We start from the raw sequence: 17672 nt of genomic DNA, 5'->3' as shown, positions 1-17672 counted from the left end.
GAATTAAGATATAACAGTTCTCTTCTACTATCCTCAATAATTAATAAAACGGTTCTATTTTTTATGCCCTTACAAAATTTGGCGTGAAATGCTTTAGAATTACTTCCATTACATTATTAACGACGTAAAAATACTGTTATATCTTCTTAGCTTTCTCACACACAATGAGCTTTATATTTCACGCTATCTTAAACATGATAACTCTCTGCATACATTTCAGAGATCATACGTTGAGCGAGCAATAAATAAACGATTTTTACCATTATGAGGATGCGTATTGAACGTGAAACGAGAGTTGTTGCATTAACCTACATAACAGTAAGCCCCGTCTCAATCAACTCAGTAGTGGTATTAGTAGAAACATGCTTAATCACCCAAGAGAGGGAAGGTGAAGTAAGGAGATGGCAACGCTGACCTTCAGGTCTGGGCGCTCTTGGCACAAACACTGGAAACGGGAATGATGTAAAAAAAAAAAAAGAAACAAACGGTAGTTGAAGTTTAAAGAAAACATAAAGAAGAAGCTCCTTGAAGTCTAGAAATGGTAGAAACTACACTTGACAACTTTTTTGCACGACGTTGTCAGGGATAGTGTAGCTTCAACATCGCTGCAGCCCCGGCTGCAAAAGCACGTCTTGCGTCTAACTGGCGCGCGCCCTCTTGCAAAGGAGATGCCAACTCGCACAAGCAGAAAGCTTTAAGGGGGAAGGAGCAATGTAGAAGCAATGCTAACCTTGACAACATTGCACAAAAACGTTGACGCCGAGTATAAATATCTTAACGTAACATCACCACCCCCCCCCCCCCCCCGAATCTCACAAAATACTCCTTTCAATCAACACTTTTTTTTATATATATAAATACGTGTAAACTCCAATTGATTTTAGACGTGATTACTATCTAGATATTACTATGTAACATCTCTATTCACTGTCTACACAAACGAAAAACATTATGTAAAAAAAAAGTTTCTTGGTCATCATTGACTGAACATCTACTACGCCAGCTGTAGAGGTGTCCAGCAATGGCTCCAAAGCCTCCAAATACCAATTACGTAAAAAAAAAAAAAAAAAAAAAAAACATTTGGAAAGTGACCCTTACATCCAGCAGAACTTGCGAAGAGAAAACTACTCCAAATGCAGTATTGGAAACAATATATCCCTTCCGTATGTTTTTGAGATTTTCGGACCAGTTCTCAATTCTTCAAAGTGAAAGTCGTTAGTGGACAACGAAGTGCTCAACGTTTTTATGTGCTCCATTACTGGGACCACGACAATACATTAATGTCATGGGGAAACTCTCCTTAGAGGAAGAAAGCGACAAATTTCGGAAGTACGGAAGGGACTCTATTTTCGCATCGTCGCCGAAATTGTCCACATGGAGACCAACGGACGGACCGAAGCACTTTGCGGCGTCAAGTTTTGCTTTTCTTTTTTCGCTCGCGGACGGTTTTGTCGCTGAACAAATACAGGATATTCTCATAATCGAAACTTTGAGACAAAGAGAAATAAAATAACGAACAAGACGACACAAAATCCGCCATCATCTGAACTAGCCAAACATATTGCTGAACGTAATGCGTGCTCGCAATTATGTGAAGATACTTTAATATTTTGCGAAGAAAGAGATTCCTTCGAAATAATCTTAAATTGTGTTTGCCAACCGTCTATAGTTTTAAACGAACACCTGAAAAAGTTCCTTCCGCTGTGAGTTCTTGTTGTCGTCAAGTGTAGCGAGTGGTCAAGAGAGGGGGGGTGCGGTTTTTATTTTATTAACACAGCCTTGACGGGGACTATCTGGTTGGGTAGCTTGGCGGCGGACGTTTGCTGGTATGTGGTATCTGGGCGGATGTCAGTCAGTGGCTACGTTTACATTAGGGCTGGGCGTCGATTAAAAGTTTTAACCCGATTAATCGCCACCCTTTAATCGATTAATTAATCGATTAATCGGTCTCGTTTATTTCATTGCAAAATATTAAAAAAGTCTTTTTTTTTTTTGCTGAATCTGTGATAAACGGTGCAATGTACAACTTAGATTATGAATTAATCTCGATATGTAGTTAAGAAGAGTATCAGAGACCTTTCGCTAAATATTACTTTCGCCGCGTGAGGCAAAGATGTTCGTTGATATTCTCTAGAAAGAGCGGCTTCCTTTCATTGTTCACAATAATCTCTACTGCGCTAAACAGACACTCGAACTACGTTGAAATGGCCAGGGACATGCGTAACCTCTGTACTTAATCGGATGCTATAAAAATATCGCCCCTGTACAGTTTACCTTGTTCTAAAATTTGACCTAAAGGTCACCCTTCGTACAGGCGTATTTGTCCACGTCTGCGTTATGGAAGTGTTCAATTTTGAGTTTTTTTTTGGTTCGTGTAAATTTTACCGATTAACCAGTTAAAAAATTTAATCGCGATTAAAGCATTAATCGATTAATCGGTAGGTTAATTGATCATTTGCCCAGCCCTAGTTTACATGGATGCGACAGCAGCGCATCGGATCCAGTTAGCGAATCGGATCTACTTGAACCACTACGTTTACATGGATTCGGATGGACCAGCAGCGGCACCTGGTGTCGAAGGTCACAACGCAAACCTCGCGACCTTCAGATTGTTTCCGAGGTGTCCGGTTTGCCTAGCGGCAGGCAAAGCAAAGCTCCCGTAATCCCTCGCTCGAGCACTCGATCCGATCCGCTAGCGTATACATGGAGTCTCGATTCGGATTGACCATCTCAAACCACCCCGTCCCAGCGGATCGGATCGGATCCGATCTGATCCGATCCGAGCTGTTTACATGGACCGATTCGATTCGTTAACTGGATCCGATGCGCTGCAGTCGCATCCATGTAAACGTAGCCAGTGTGGCTCAGTTCCGCCAACTTCGCTGCGGCATGTCTTTTTGTCTTCCCTCTTTTTTGTTTGTTGGGAACGTCTATAAATTGTTGTTCCATTGCGATTGAGAAATTTTCTTGTCTTGTTATTTTATTTCTTGTTGTCTTAGGGTTTAGATTATGATGTTTCCTCACCAGCTCGTCTGCATGCTTTCTCTCCTCACATGATATCTAGGGTTCGGAGTTTCCGGTTTAAACCGATAAAAACCGATAAAAGTACGCCGAGTCCATTTTCGGAAATTCGTTTTTAACCGAAAAAGGTCAGTTTGTAGGTTAGGTGTTTTCGGTTTAAACCGATAAAAGTACGTCTAACCCATTTTCTAAAATTTAGTTTTAACCGAAAAAGGTCAGTTTTTTAGAGCCGCGTCGAGGTGGGTGGGAGAGGGGGGAGGACAGAGAGAGAGGATTTTGCAAGGTTTGACATTGTGTGACGTCTTCGTGATTGCCCTCTTCCAAGGTTCAACACGCAACAAAAGGGAGCTTGGATTGGCCTTCGCGGGACATCTGTGTCCTTTCTGTGATCGGGCTTAGTGTTTGTGTGTCAAGTTCCCGGTCCTAATGCACTTCAGAGGGCATCGAAGAAAGCCGTCAATACCTTTGTTAACACCCTCTCTCAAACTTCCCTGTGGTTAAGAACATAAATGCAATTATTTGTTTTCTTTTGCCATTCCGCTGGTCCCTGTACGGTCATCACCTCAGACGGTCACGTTGTCAGAATGGGAAGGAAAAAGAGTGCGCTGAAGATTATGCCCGCGAATTCCGCGATTTCGAGGTGTGTCCTCACGGAAGTTGCAGCAGTATGTATATGTGTCGTTATTCTTTGAGTGATCACAGCTACAAGGATCATCTGACCCGGTGTTCGATGGTGTTTCTTTCATATTCACCGACAAAAATCGGTAAACTTTTTTGGGAATAAATATGCACCGAAAAAAAAACGAAAAACGAATTTTAAAATAAACATTAAAAAAAAAGTACGCCGAATTTTGAAAGAATAAAAACCGAAAACGCGGAACCCTAATGATATCCCTTGCTTGCGAAATAGAATTCTTCTTATTTTATGCAATGAAAATCATGAGGGGTTCCATGGTGTAGCAAAAGCCAAGAACGTATTGCGCAAGTAAATATGAGTTTAAAAAAACGGTCAAAACTTGAACAAAATTACACGACGTGAAAAAAAATGTAGCAGGTTTGAATGTTTTAAAACCCGACCTCAAGTGTCCGTAGCTTGGTCTCCAAAAAACAATTCAGAGTGAAATAGAAGATGATATCTAACTCCTTGCTTTGTGTCTTCTTGTGTGTGGCTGTGTGAGCCCGGATTCTTCAAATGCTCGTTCAAGTAAATAAAATGAAATGAAGCGGTATAAAGCTTTATTGGAAACATTCATATTTTAGGCCTGTCACCAACATAATAGTGTTCTAGGGACCCCGAAAGTGCGTCACCGAAGTCACACAAAAAAAAAGAAAAGCGCTCGTTTCTAGGCGATGAAAGTAAACATTTAGTATATCTAGCTGTTCACTTCCGGGACATAAAAGCTATCGTAGAAGCGCAAAAATGTTACTTGATGGGACACCGGCGGCATATCGCGTTAGTGCACTGCAACTGTGAGCACGTGCAGCGAAGACTCCTAGTGAAAAAATAATAAATTGTGATAAAATATTCCGCCTTTGACCGTTTTAATCGAAGCGCAGGCGTGAACATTCGTAATTACTACTGCGCGGTATACTACGTTAAAGACCTCAGGCTAAAAGCGATACTACACTGCTTTTCTTCTAATCTACTGCGAAGGCACCAGACGCCCCCTGGAGCAGACTAACTTTCAGCTGTATCAACATACAACGCAATGGCTTAGGTAGCGTTGACTATATTCACATGCCCTGTTGATACCCGGATGTTGATAGCCGCTAATCTTGAAACCGGCCGACACTCGAAGGGAGTGGTTTATGTCGTAGCGGGCATGACAGTTTGAAGGTGTCATCATGTGTTGTATGTATTCAAGTCGAAGGCAACCATCTCAGACTGGGTTTTCTTTTTTCAAACCCAACGCTCCCTTACCGGGTGGCTATTTAAACCCCATACTCTAAAACCTAAAGAGCTATACCAATTTTTTTTTTGCGAGACTTCGCATGCAGATTTACCACATCAATTACTATACACAGTGCGGCTGTCCTTTGTGACACAAACCAATCGCCTTTCAGCTAATTTGCCGCTCTTTTGAACGTAACGTTATGTCATGACGTTACGCTCACTGCGCTAATATCATCCCAAAAAGTTATATGTCCATTACAAGGTACAATTTTGTAATATCATTTTTAATATGAGCGTAAATACGTCTATATCGAATTAGCTGCACTTCACGCCCGTAATGGGAGCACGTCGCTCGCCAACATCGCGCCGCTATCGCAGCTGAATGAACCCGAAACCCACGTCCAGACAGCCGACAGCCGGACAAACCCTAACACTTGAAAGTGACCGCAGCAGGCGCCGGCAACTTCAGCGAAGCGCATTGTTTCTCAGGGTGACTCGGCACTCGCTCGGGCCCGGCAACCTCTAGAACGAGGGCCACCAATGCCGCAGTTCTGCGCCCTGGAACGAAGCCGGCGTCGCGCCCAGACGCAGCTCGCAGCCTGGGCAACCCAAAACTTGCAGCCGCTCCCCAGCCTCGGAAGGGCGGAGGCTGGCCTCGAGCGAGCTCGGCGACGGGGGAATTACCGATTGAATATTTCAGAAAGGCGAGAGTGCCCGCTAATTACGCTTGGCGGGCCCGCGAAACAAAGGACGTTGTTTGCGTGAAGCGCGGGAAGGCAAAGTGGGCACTTTGAAAAGCGGCGGAGCCGTCTTTGTCGCCAAGCCACTCTCTGCTAGAGAGCCTAGATCTAAGAGAGGGAAAAACCCCTAACAATGGAGATCATTTGCAATTTAATGGCGGGCGACTCGTGGGCGAACCGCTTGCTAGTGTGCATACGCTACGCTGTCGCGGGGAGAGAAGGAGAGAGGGCGGTAAGGCAGAGGCGTTCGGAAGGCGACTAACGCCATCGTCCCGTGACCTCAATTGATCAGTTAGAAAGACTGTGTAATCTAGGCAAACTTCCTTCTGGTAACCGCGCCGTCTCATGAACTGAAGGTGCCCGTAAACTTGGCTCTTTGGGCACGATCTCTGCGCAAACAGGGTTCGAAGAAGTGACACTAAAGGCTGGTTCACAGTTTTCCATTTGAATGGGATCGGCTGTGTCGCAACCGCGCCTGTAAATGTCTACGTCGAAAGAACAGTTCGCCCTTGTTTGCTTTTGTTTTCCTCGGCACACCCTGTATATGATCTGTACTTGATACGCCCCAAGCACGCGCCTGTTGCTTTTCGCCAACGTTATTAGAGTAGCTCAGTAACGGACCTGCTCACAGACGCTGCATGCACCCGAGCAGTACCCCCTCACTCACCACGACTCGCGCCCCGTTGTTCGACGCGCCGGACGGCTGCGTTGGTAACAGCGGTGTATTCTATGGAACACGAACGTTTCAAAGCGCAGTGTCTAGATGGCTTCTATGTGTCCTCTCGTCGTAAGCAATCAGAAGATCTTTAACGTAGTCGATTACACTCAAACGCAGATGCGCAAACCAGCCTTAAGAAAACGAAGGGAAGGAGGAAGGCTGCAGATGGTTGCCATGCTGCGTGGACGATGATGACGTAAAGCGGCGGTAACACTGGTCATGCAAAATTGTCTACACACGCTTTTTTAGGCGCATTTCTTCCTCGTACGACGGGCCTGTCGCATGGATAATACAAAAACGTTCTTTACGCATGTTCGAATCGTACTTATGCATGAAACATATATGCCTGGAACATGCGTGAGGCGTATGCGGAGGCACTTTTGACATCATGTCTGCGGCAAACATTGTGTGTTTTGTGTGATGTATGGGCAATGTGACTCCGGCTCAAAAATTCACGTCGGTAGAGAAGAAAAGGACAAAAAGGACCAAGCAAACGACCACCAAAAAATTAAAAGGTCGACTCGGAGAAAACTAAATATGGGGCTGGTAAAGGTAAAGCTCGGATGGACGAAGAAACTGCAGATGAGCAACCAAAGAGCGAAAAGAAAAGGGGATACTATTTAGAGGAACACGCCAGTGTGGGGCACAAATCATATGCGGGCGTCTTGTATGGGAAAAAAACGAATGAGTGTATACGCGTCCTTATGCTTAGTTTCCTTTTTTTCTTCCGTAGCTCGCGTGGGGACTTCCAACGATGGCGTGCTACCCGGTCGCGTGCTCCGAACGCTGCGCACGCGGAAGATGAACCCATTTTGGGCCGCACAGTTTTATCGACTGGCAAGACGTGTCTCCCGAAACAATCCAATTTTAGCTCGGCAATCCTGGAGACATTTGTTATTAATGAAGTAAGGAGAATACATATTAAACACAGTCAGGCTTTGATTTTGTGACCCCAAGTTCCCAAATGCGTTTACAAAAGCGTTACAACGAATTCACGGCACGTCGCTCGAATGGTTATTGTACAGTTCGTTTAGTGACACGAAGCAACAACGCGGAATTAGTCTATTAAAATATATTTTTAGAGATTTTGTTTAAGACCAAGTAGACCCTTTTGAAATGTGTGCGCCGTGGAGCAGGTACGGTTGTAATTTTCCGAGTTTGCATATAGCACCAATACTGGAAAGGCTTCTAAATATGCTTCTCGCTCCTCACTGCAATTATCAGGATAAAAATGCAAGCTCTTTTTGAGACAGTGTTTAGGATGGGCTATTAACACACATGTCACCGAAAATTGTTATTTTTTTTGCTTCCAATATCTCCCGGCCAGCTGGTTCCTACTTATTTCTGTTACAGAACAATTTTTCGAAATTTGTAACGCACCTACAATCCCTACACTGTATGCCGAGGTCTCCTGAAACGATTTTGTGGTTGTTAAAATGTGCTCTCTTAACCGATCATTTAAATACCGGCCGGTTTGTCCTACATATTGTTTAGCGAATGAGAGGGAAATAGAATAAACTTTTTACTTTCATTGAGGGAGTAGTATATTCATGGGGTATTTCGAGAGTCATCCCCACGAAGAGAACAAAGAAATATCAGAATACTAAGAGTTGTAAATCTGCGCGTGCCGTTGTCCTTCTGTGTGTCGTTTCTTGTGATTGATCTTGCGCTGTTGCCTTGAGATGCGAATCACCGACTCGCCCAATTTTTTTTTTCATTTTATAGCTGTGTACTCTTTTCAACCCGCTTCAGAAACGAATACAACGTCAGCGTTCGTCGAGGACAATGATCCAATCAGACGCTTTGTGTCCAAAGAATGGCCACCTCCAATTTTGCGTAAATATGTTCTTCAACAAAGGCCTTTTAATGCGCAATTAACAACGAACAACATTCATTGAACAAGGACGCGTCGCCTCCTTTCGTTTAATTTATTTTAATGCCTTAGTTTTTACCTTCAGTGATTTTCTTTTAGTTACGCCGTGATCCGGTACACTCTAGAAAAAAAGTCTGCTTCTACTTTCCCGCACAACACTCGGAGAGCCAATCAGCGCAAGTTAAGGAGGCAACTAAGCGAATGACGATATCGAAACATATGTTTAGACCAAAGTCTGAGTTGTGACATTAAGCAGTGCAAGCGTGACGTTTTGCAGTGCTTAATGTCACAACTAAGACTGCGTTTGTGGTCTAAACATATGTTTCGGCAGTGTCATTCGCTGAGCTGCCTCCGTAAGTTGCGGTGATTGGCTTTCCAAGTGTTCTGTGGGAAAGCAGACGCACGAGTTTTTTTTGGTGTGTAGCATTTTTGTTTTAAATAGAGTTTACTTACGCTGAATCGGTTCGTAACATTCTTGGAATTACACAACCTATTATGGCGAGAAGCGCAATATTGGTATTTAATAAATAAAAACGCGATACGATCATAAAAATGCAATTAATGTACATTTCACAAGAAAGAAAATAGCTGTGGCATTTGAATATCGGGAGTAAGTTCACGTAGGATAATTTAGACTGAGCAAAGCAGTCACCCAAAGCAATCAACTGCGCGCACTACTACCAGTTAAGCTAAACTTCGCGAGCGGGGAACGCAATTTAAGTTTCCCGAGACCAAAAGCTAATATCGTAAGGGTATAGCTACGCTCACGACGAGGCCGTTTTAAGGCGCCGAAAAATATCCGAGCGAACGCACTTAAGAAAACGAGGTGTAGCTCCCGAGAAACCCTCGCCTTCCTCCACACACACACACTGAGCACTCAGACGACGACATTTTGGGCTCCTTCCGTTTCGTTTTTAATTTCGTTACATTTCTGGTTTTCGGTCAGAAGCGGACGGCGTCGTACGAGAGCGCAGAAGAGCATTAGCGCCTGAAAAAGCCGCTTCTGCTCTGAAGCTTCCTGCTTCGCCGGCTCAAATGGATGGCGCAACGGCAAAACAGCCAAGTACAAGAAAATAAGCGGGGACTGTCTCCTCCTCGAGGCAAAACGGTGTTGTGGCCGCGACCGAGTGGACATCGTTTTGGGAAGACGCGGACATTGTCCGAGGTGGACTTAGACTCTTTCCATTCCCCAGAAACTCCACCCCTCGCCCCCACTACACGCAGACACACAAAATAATAATAATAACAAAATGGACGGGATAATGGGTCTCGTTCAAAGACACTGGGGTACCCACTCGGAGAACAGTCGGTGGCTGCGCTGACCGGGAACGAAAAGAAAAGCGCGACGGAGGCGAAGACGCCGGAAAGGAGGCAATCATCATCATCATCAACATCATCATTTTCGAGACGGTTTGCGGACTGACCACATAGGGGGTGGATGGTTGTCTCGCTCTCATCTCTCGGCCGCGTTCAAACATCTGCTGCGGCACTGCGTTCTTTTTTTCTTTTTTCATTATTCCTCTTGTCTTTAAGGAGTGATCATGGCGGTAAAAAGACAGTAATACGCCGAGGGAAGTGATCGTGTTGAGTGTTAGTTCTTTTAGGCCGCAAACTACATGCCGAGTTTTTGTTTTCTTTCTTGGGGTGGAAATATTTTGAGAAGGACGCTTGAGGTTAACGATTGTTTTTCTTCGGGAGCGGCGGACACCACGGCACGGGTCTCCCGTCGTAATAAGCGAATTCATTAAACTAACGTTTCCAATTATTTACTGGAATCATTATTATTTCTCACACACTGTATTCCTAATTCGCAATTGGTAGTAAAAAAAAAGAAGCTACGATTTGCGTTAGAAAATGAAAGTGTTCTCTTTGTCATATTAGCGTGGCAAAGGCAGTGGTAACACTGAATGTGATGTTTTAATAATAATGATAATAATAATGATATCGATATCAATAACAGCTTTATTTTTCATATATAAGCATGGTGAGGGCTGAGGAAAAAAGCTGTCCAAGCAGCTTGTCTGGTCCTCAGCCCTTCTTAGGTACAGAAGAGTGGTGAGATGGAGACTTAAAAAGAACACAAGAAATTATATAATAAAACAAGGTACTTCCATCATAAAAGTAAAAGCATAAACTATCAAGAATACAATAAACAAGTGTAACACTTGCCTATAAAAGAAATCGATCGGGAAGTTGTACACAAGAAAGGAGAAAAAAACTCTCCAAAATATTCTAACATATTTCAACACACACACAAAAAAGAAATATATATGTATATATAGGGTGTTTTATTTTTAAGCTTTACAGATTTGTTTAAAAAAAGCTGTGAAAGCTACACTTATGGAGCTTGTTCTGGTGAGTTATACGGCCAGGTGAAATTGCATATTGGGATAATCGTAACGATCAATCGGCTCATTAGGTAAAAGGTGTTAATTAATTTCTTAATTAGTCAAAATAGTCTTATGGTTCCAGTTAGAAACTTGCTGAGCGTTGACCAAAACCCTTAAATCAGTAACTTTTATAAAGACATTAAGCGCGTGAGAAGCGCAGTAGTGCGCTACATTTACCACTCCTGGAGCATGCACAAGGCTGGGGCTAGATAAGAGACGGAAAAATTGCGCGGGCACCTTACCATAATCGCTATCCTTGTACCTGATCCACGAGTGGTAACTTTAGTGCACTACTACGCTTCTCATGCGCTCAGAGTCTTTCTAAAAATTACTAAATTAGTGGTTTTCGATAGCAAAGTTAGCAGTGGCGGAACGCGATGATGATCTTATCATTCGCTGTTAAAACCGGTTTACTCTTTTGATGTTTAACTTTTAGTTAGCTCAGTTGGTAGAGCGCTTCACTGAAAATGGAGGGGTCGGTTGTTCGATACCAGGATCAGGCGGATTTTTTGCAGTTACGCACCAGTCACCCTGCCGTGTTCGAATACTTGTGTTGGTCCTTTAACCCCTTATTTGCCTTGTCCAGTGATTATTATCGCTAATATTTTCCAGATCGCTTGCAAGTTTGCGTTAAATACATTATGAAAAGTGTCTAATTAAACGGATACTTTAACGAAATTTGAAATATTCCCGTCGTGTTCACAAATAAGTTGAATATGATCCACAATATCCTTAATGACAATCGCACATTTGTATTTTGAGCCTGATGGCTGTATTTTTCGTTATAAACGGCCCACTCTGGCAAGCGCTCGGAGAAGGCCCAGCGGAGACCACGTGACAGCCAACACAATCGTGACGTAGGTCGTCTCGGGGCGAGCAAAGCTACGGCGAGGCTGACGTCGAGAGGATGGCCTAGTCGTTCCAGCCACCGAAGCGGCTGCTTTTGTGCGAATCTTGAGTGACGGGTTAATCTTCTGTAATCTTGTAGGGGGTCAATAGCGACTTCTGGGACACACAAAAGGCATTATCGGGAAGAGGGGAGTTCCTCCTTTCCCTCTTCTGTCGTCATGGCCGGAGGCGAGACACTCACCGTCTAGCTGTCAAGGTTGCTAGACGGCATTATAAACGAAGCGTTAGCGACATCCACCAGGTACTCTTTGCTAATCGTTTAATTCGTTTTAAAATTCCTTTTCGAGACTTTTTTAACAAAATATTGGTATGCTCGATGTGATACTGCTCCTTTGAACATATATAGACCAAAAAATGAGCGCCGAAAATTTGGTTGTAGAATCCCTTTAAGATGTCCAGAATTCGAAATATTTCAAAGGTTATGAGCGAATTTTAGGGAAATAGTTATCTCAGTTTCTGGTTTCTTTCTGGCCACGATGTCCGCTGAAGTTGCTCTTCTTTTATGGGAAAAATAATATGTTATATTTAGGGGCCAATTTTTATTTTATGCATGGAGCTTTTCTTTGTTAGATCAAGTCACGAGGAGTGCAATTTTGCAGGCAAGGTGATTGGAAAACATCAAGATCTAAACCACAAGGCAAGGGAAAATAAAAAAAAAGTATAAGACGACACGTGTTGTTCGTTAGTTTATTGTTCTTTGTCTCAAGGTTTAGATTACGATATTCGCTAGAGCTCCATTTTGTTTTACATCGTTCCTTTGAGAATAGTTCGATTGGCGAATCTTTTCTGAATTAGAATCCACAATAACCAATAATATACACAGCACTCATATAGGGTCACAACCAAAACAACTACAAAATAATGTTAATGTGATGTTGATATTAATGTTTCATTTCTTGTACGCCTGATGTCCTGGCGGATTTTTGCCCTCTTAGAATAATCTGGGTGAAACAAGCTCCAGAGCTTTCTGACTTGCTGGAAACGGAATATTAGCTACAATTTTGTTATAGACATCACAGTCAAACCTAGGCCACGCGAGTGCATTGTGATGCAAATCTAGAAACACTGTGCTCATGAGCTTACTATGAAAGAGACCTTTCCTTTGACACAGTTTCAGCTAGAACGCTGCTTCTAGAAAATCAGCCAAGAAAGTGCACGCCACAAATGTTATCATTGTTTCATCGTAACAAAACCCATTCTGAATTCCCTGATGAAACCGTATGACCTCTAATCAAACAGAATCATAACAATGCTCCCACACCTTAGTGAGCAGAATTCGTAGACAACTTGGTTTCTTTTTATTCTACACCAAACCGCTATTAGACTTTGTCTTTACACCAGATCTTCATTTTTCGAGAAAGAGAGAAAGAAAGAGCTCTTATAACTTGGCGAGCGCAACACAAGACGGTTTGTTCTGTGCAATATCCAGCCTTCAGCAGTGATACAAAAGACGCACTCAAGTTTCTTTGATGTCCGATCCGACCCTTTGGGCGGGCTCTGAGCGCTTTCTTTTCATGCGCGTGCCGCTACCTGTATCCTCCGAACTGCTCACGGCATCCCACCGCACGCAAAGGGGCCGCCCGTATCGTCTTGTCGGTGCCCTTTTTCATCTTGTATTCCAAGATCGATGAGAGAGAAACCAGATCCTACGCAGGCGACTCCAGCAACAACCAAACCCAGTATGTACTAAAAATATATTCCGTCGATGCTCCTGTTGAATGTGTACCGAGTCAAAGAAAACAGTGCGGACTTTTAAGCCTGGTTCACACCGCTCATACATCGGACAAAAACAGTCTGCAAACATAATTTACCGTAATATCCGTAGTTTCAATGACGCGTGCCGAGTTGCTACTTGAACTCATTGTCATACGGCATTCGAAGCACGCATATTGCGGTGACTCGCGTTTAAATTTGTATGCAGACTGTTTTTTTGTATGATGCATAACCTGTGTGACTCTGACTTTAGCAAACCGGTACCGTGTTCCGCGCACCGCATTACCGAGGCCTTTGAAGCATACTTTTAAGCGCGTGCCCCGCGGTCACGGTATCACCCAGGCTCGCCTTTAAAAGCATGCTTCAAAGGTTCCGGTAGTGCAGTTTGCGGAACACGGTAACGGTTTGCTAAAAGTGCCTTGTGTCAGCCCACGGACCGTTCCTAGCGCATTCGCGGCCCAACTGTTATCGCGCTTGCTTCCACGCAGGAAGCCAATGTTCGATGCCTGGCCTCGGGTACACCTTTGTGTTGACTCTAATGTAATGTTCTGGTCAATTCAAGAACCGTGTTGCTGATTCGATGTTAGAACATTCTACGCGCCAATCTTTCTACGCCGATCGTTCCAGAAGCCCACGCGTAACAAAAGAGGCTCCGTGTGGCAAGCCGCACTCAGTCTCGCCCCCAGCGCCGGATTTCGCTGTTACGCCGACTCCGATGCCTGCGACGCTCTGTTGTGATTTTCTGTTCTCTTTTTTTGGGGGCACAAGTTCGTCCAATTAAACGTTTCAGTTTCCTCAGCTATTCTTTCTTTCCTCTCCTCTTTATTCGTGACAATAATTACAGGGCATATTCGATAAAAAAAACTGCTTCTCCTTTAAATTGGGTGCAACGGATCACGGTCGGTAGCGAGAGAGCACAAAAAGTGGGGATATTTTCTTGCCGTGGATTATGCGGACAATGTAAACACCTTAACTAAAGACATAAGAAAGCGAAACAGTAAAGAAATGCACAGGGAAAGGGAATGGAGTATTCCATTTCCCTGCGTATATTTTCGACTTCCTGAGTGATTTTTATAGCTTTTTTGTTTTGTTAGGCTGTTAAAATTGTCCTCATAATCAACGGTATAGTAACCTTTTTTTTCGTATTTCTTAAGTTTTCCTTTAATTTTTTTATTCACTTTTAGGGTAGCCTTACAACATAAAGCCATTCACTATATTTCTTATGTTTTTCATAAAAAAATCGAGGAAGTCTTTCAAGACTACCGCACGGTGAGCAAGCGACCCAAGATGCGTCTTTGGTCACGGTCTTTTGTGCATCGAAACGCAAACAAAGGCACGCCAATCGAAGCGAAATATACATAAGGCGTAGCCGAACGTGCGATGATATGACGTTCAGAAGCGGGACGTCATTGGCTGAGATCGGGGTGCACAGAGAGAAGTCGAACTTGGTCGCCGTATAGTCAGTGACACCTCACAAAAATACGCAGGGTGTGGGACGGCAGGGCATCTGATTAACACTCTGCAACAAATCAGGTCGCCGCAATCACCGATAACAAAGCTAAGGAACCAATCATGAAGTGAGAAGCGTGAGCGCACTACGTCATGCTGTTGCAAGTACCGCTTCTTGGCGCCGCCGTCTTGCTACGGGTGTGGACAGATCGTCCCCGATAGTCAAGCATTGCTGAAGCGTACCCACGGCCTCAGCAATGCTTGACTATCAGACGATCTACCCGCACCAGCAGCAAGATGGCGAGCGCCTACAAGATACAGGTATGAAATTCTTTACAAGCTCCGGGGTTTAGCCCCCCGTGACCATTTTAACTTCGCAGAACTTCAAAGTCTAGTCAGCGCTCCTAGTCAAAGCGCGACGGAAGGCAACTTTCGCGTGTCGGAGGCGAAGCTCCCTGGTGAATCCTTTATCTACAAGTATTTTATCGTAATAGACCTATTGCTATTTTGCTCAAGCATCAAGGACAATGCAAAATTGGCGTTCAACGCTGCGCACGGGCTACAACGAATACCTAAAACATATGGCATCTTGCACGCACGTTCGCCAACACTTTATTTTAGTTTTTTTACTTTGAATGTTTTATACAGGGAAGGCGTGCGTGTGTGGCGCGTGAAACACCGATCCCTGCATTCTCGTTGACGCTTCGGTAATATTGCAGTTGGTCTATTCTAACGTATCTTTTCTGAAAATAAGGGGTGAGATTTAGACGAGTTCTGTGTTCGCCGTGTATTTATCAAGCTCGGCGGACATTAGGTGAAGAGATGCGTGCCCTTTTAATTTGACTAAGTAACTAAAATCGCTGGAACGACTCCTTAATTATTGGGTTTAGGGGCTATGCAGGAGGTGCTGTATTGACGGCGATTGTTATGAAAGGGTTGGTAAATTAATAATAAAAAAAATAAAAAAAGAAGATTGCGTGAAGGTAATAATGCTGGAGATGTTAGGTATTTTCATAGATCGTTTTTGCCATCCCGCAACTCTCTCCGTAGCCCGCTACGATACGTGGAACTCTACAGTCAAGGCCACGAGCGCGCAAACGCAGTAGCGGTTTCTTCGTTGCGGAGTGGAGGGCGTACCGGAGTGGCAAACGCGGTTTACAAAAATTTTCAATAATCAATACATTTCTGCGTTTTCTGCCCAAGTAAAGAATTACGCGCGCCAAAAAAAAAAAAAAAAAAAGCAAGAAAAAAAAAAGCGCATCAAGTTTTGTCGAAACTAGCGCTTGAGAGAGTGACGTACTCGTTTTCGTGACGTCGTCACTTGTGTCCTCGTCGCACCCACCAAGGACAGACTGCCAAGATAGTGAGGACATGAGGGAAATGAAGACATCACTCTTCCAAGCGTTCGTTTGGGCTGGAGTTACGACGCTCTTTTTAAACGCAATGTTTAAATTAGGGAAAAACACGCACAAAAATTTCTTGATTACTATCTTAAAAAAACATTACATATACGAATATTTTTCAAATGGGCCTGGCCTCTCAAAGCATTGAAACCGTTTTGAAAAGTGAACCTCCGCATTGTTTTGGGTACGGAATCTGAGCGTGTATTGGACGCGAAGGCTGCGTGAGCGTTCGGCCTGAACTCGGTTCAGCACGTATCGAAAAACGAGTGGGACGTCAGCGTTCGGCAATGACTCGGAACCAATCACACGCTTTGTGCCCAAGCAATGGCCACCACCATTGTTGCTTGATTGGGTTTTGAAAAGAGCCCATTGCCGTCCATACTGGAATTTCAGCCTGACCCCTAAAAATCAATAATTAAAAATCTAATTTAGAGATTTTTGTTAATTAGTCGACTTACCGTAACGGTTATCTCCTCATTTAACGTCGGCCAAGCCTGATAGAAACATGGTGAAGACTAGAGCCAGTCAAAGTAATGACGCTGTGGTCATCTTGGTACTTAAAATCATGGTTGCCAGCTATCTGAAGTTTTAAATCAAATCCCAGAAAACGCTTTTCTGTCCTCGAGAAATGTTAAAACAATTCGTGGCAGAAGAAAACAATCTCACTTGGGCCTCCCAACGCCGTATCTAAATCGGAGGAAGTCTCATTTTCGAATTGTGACGATAAAAAGTTGCGTATGTTCTACCCTAGCACCAAGATGGCGGCGCTCACTAGCAGATTGGGAAACAAAGTGCCGATACTCTAACTGTAGCTCATGTGTAGCTCTAATGAATACAGAACTCGTGTACACTCATCCCCTATTAAAAATAAAAATAAGAATGTACCAATTAAATATCACCTCTCTGTATATTTGACTATAGCATGGTGGAAAGTGCTCACCAGCATAACCAGGGAATCTGGCACCAGATCAATATGTTGTATAATGAAAAGCAAAAACAAAAATGCGTCCTTGACAAGTTTATGCTAACTGCTTCACCAAGCGTACCTAAGCACAGTGTTGTGAGTGCAATCGGTTGCCAGACTTTTTAAAGGGGCTGTGAAAATCCGCCAGAAAAAAGACGAACGAAAAGCGCTTAGAACATCCTTATGTCAAAGGGCTTACCCCCGGGAATCTACACTTTCGGTTTTTGGGTTGAATGAACGAGCGGCTTCCTTTTTTTTTGAAAGGAACGGACTTCGCCTTTCTTGCCTTTTTAAACGCAATAAGGCGTGATTCCGATGATATGCAAGCTCACCTCTAGATATAAAAATAGGGCGTAAAAATTTTTATGAAAGTCATAGCGTGCATTGCTATGAAATATTTCATCGTTGAGACTCGTTTCACAATAATTCAAAGCTTAAAAGGAAAAAAAAAACATTTTTTTTATCTTTTAAGTGTTTACAATCTTCAGACCCCCCCCCCCCCCCCCCCCCCCTCCCCCAATGGTATTTTTTGCCTGAATATAACGGAGATAACCGCCTGAGATAAGGAAGGAACACATCCGGCTGAAGATGTACAAGG

The sequence above is a fragment of the Ixodes scapularis genome, unplaced genomic scaffold (assembly GCF_016920785.2).
Source record: "Ixodes scapularis isolate PalLabHiFi unplaced genomic scaffold, ASM1692078v2 PGA_scaffold7__128_contigs__length_106722199, whole genome shotgun sequence".
Classification (NCBI taxonomy): Eukaryota; Metazoa; Arthropoda; class Arachnida; order Ixodida; family Ixodidae; genus Ixodes; species Ixodes scapularis.
The sequence above is the reverse complement of the archived record's forward strand: the minus strand, read 5'-3'. Positions refer to the sequence as shown.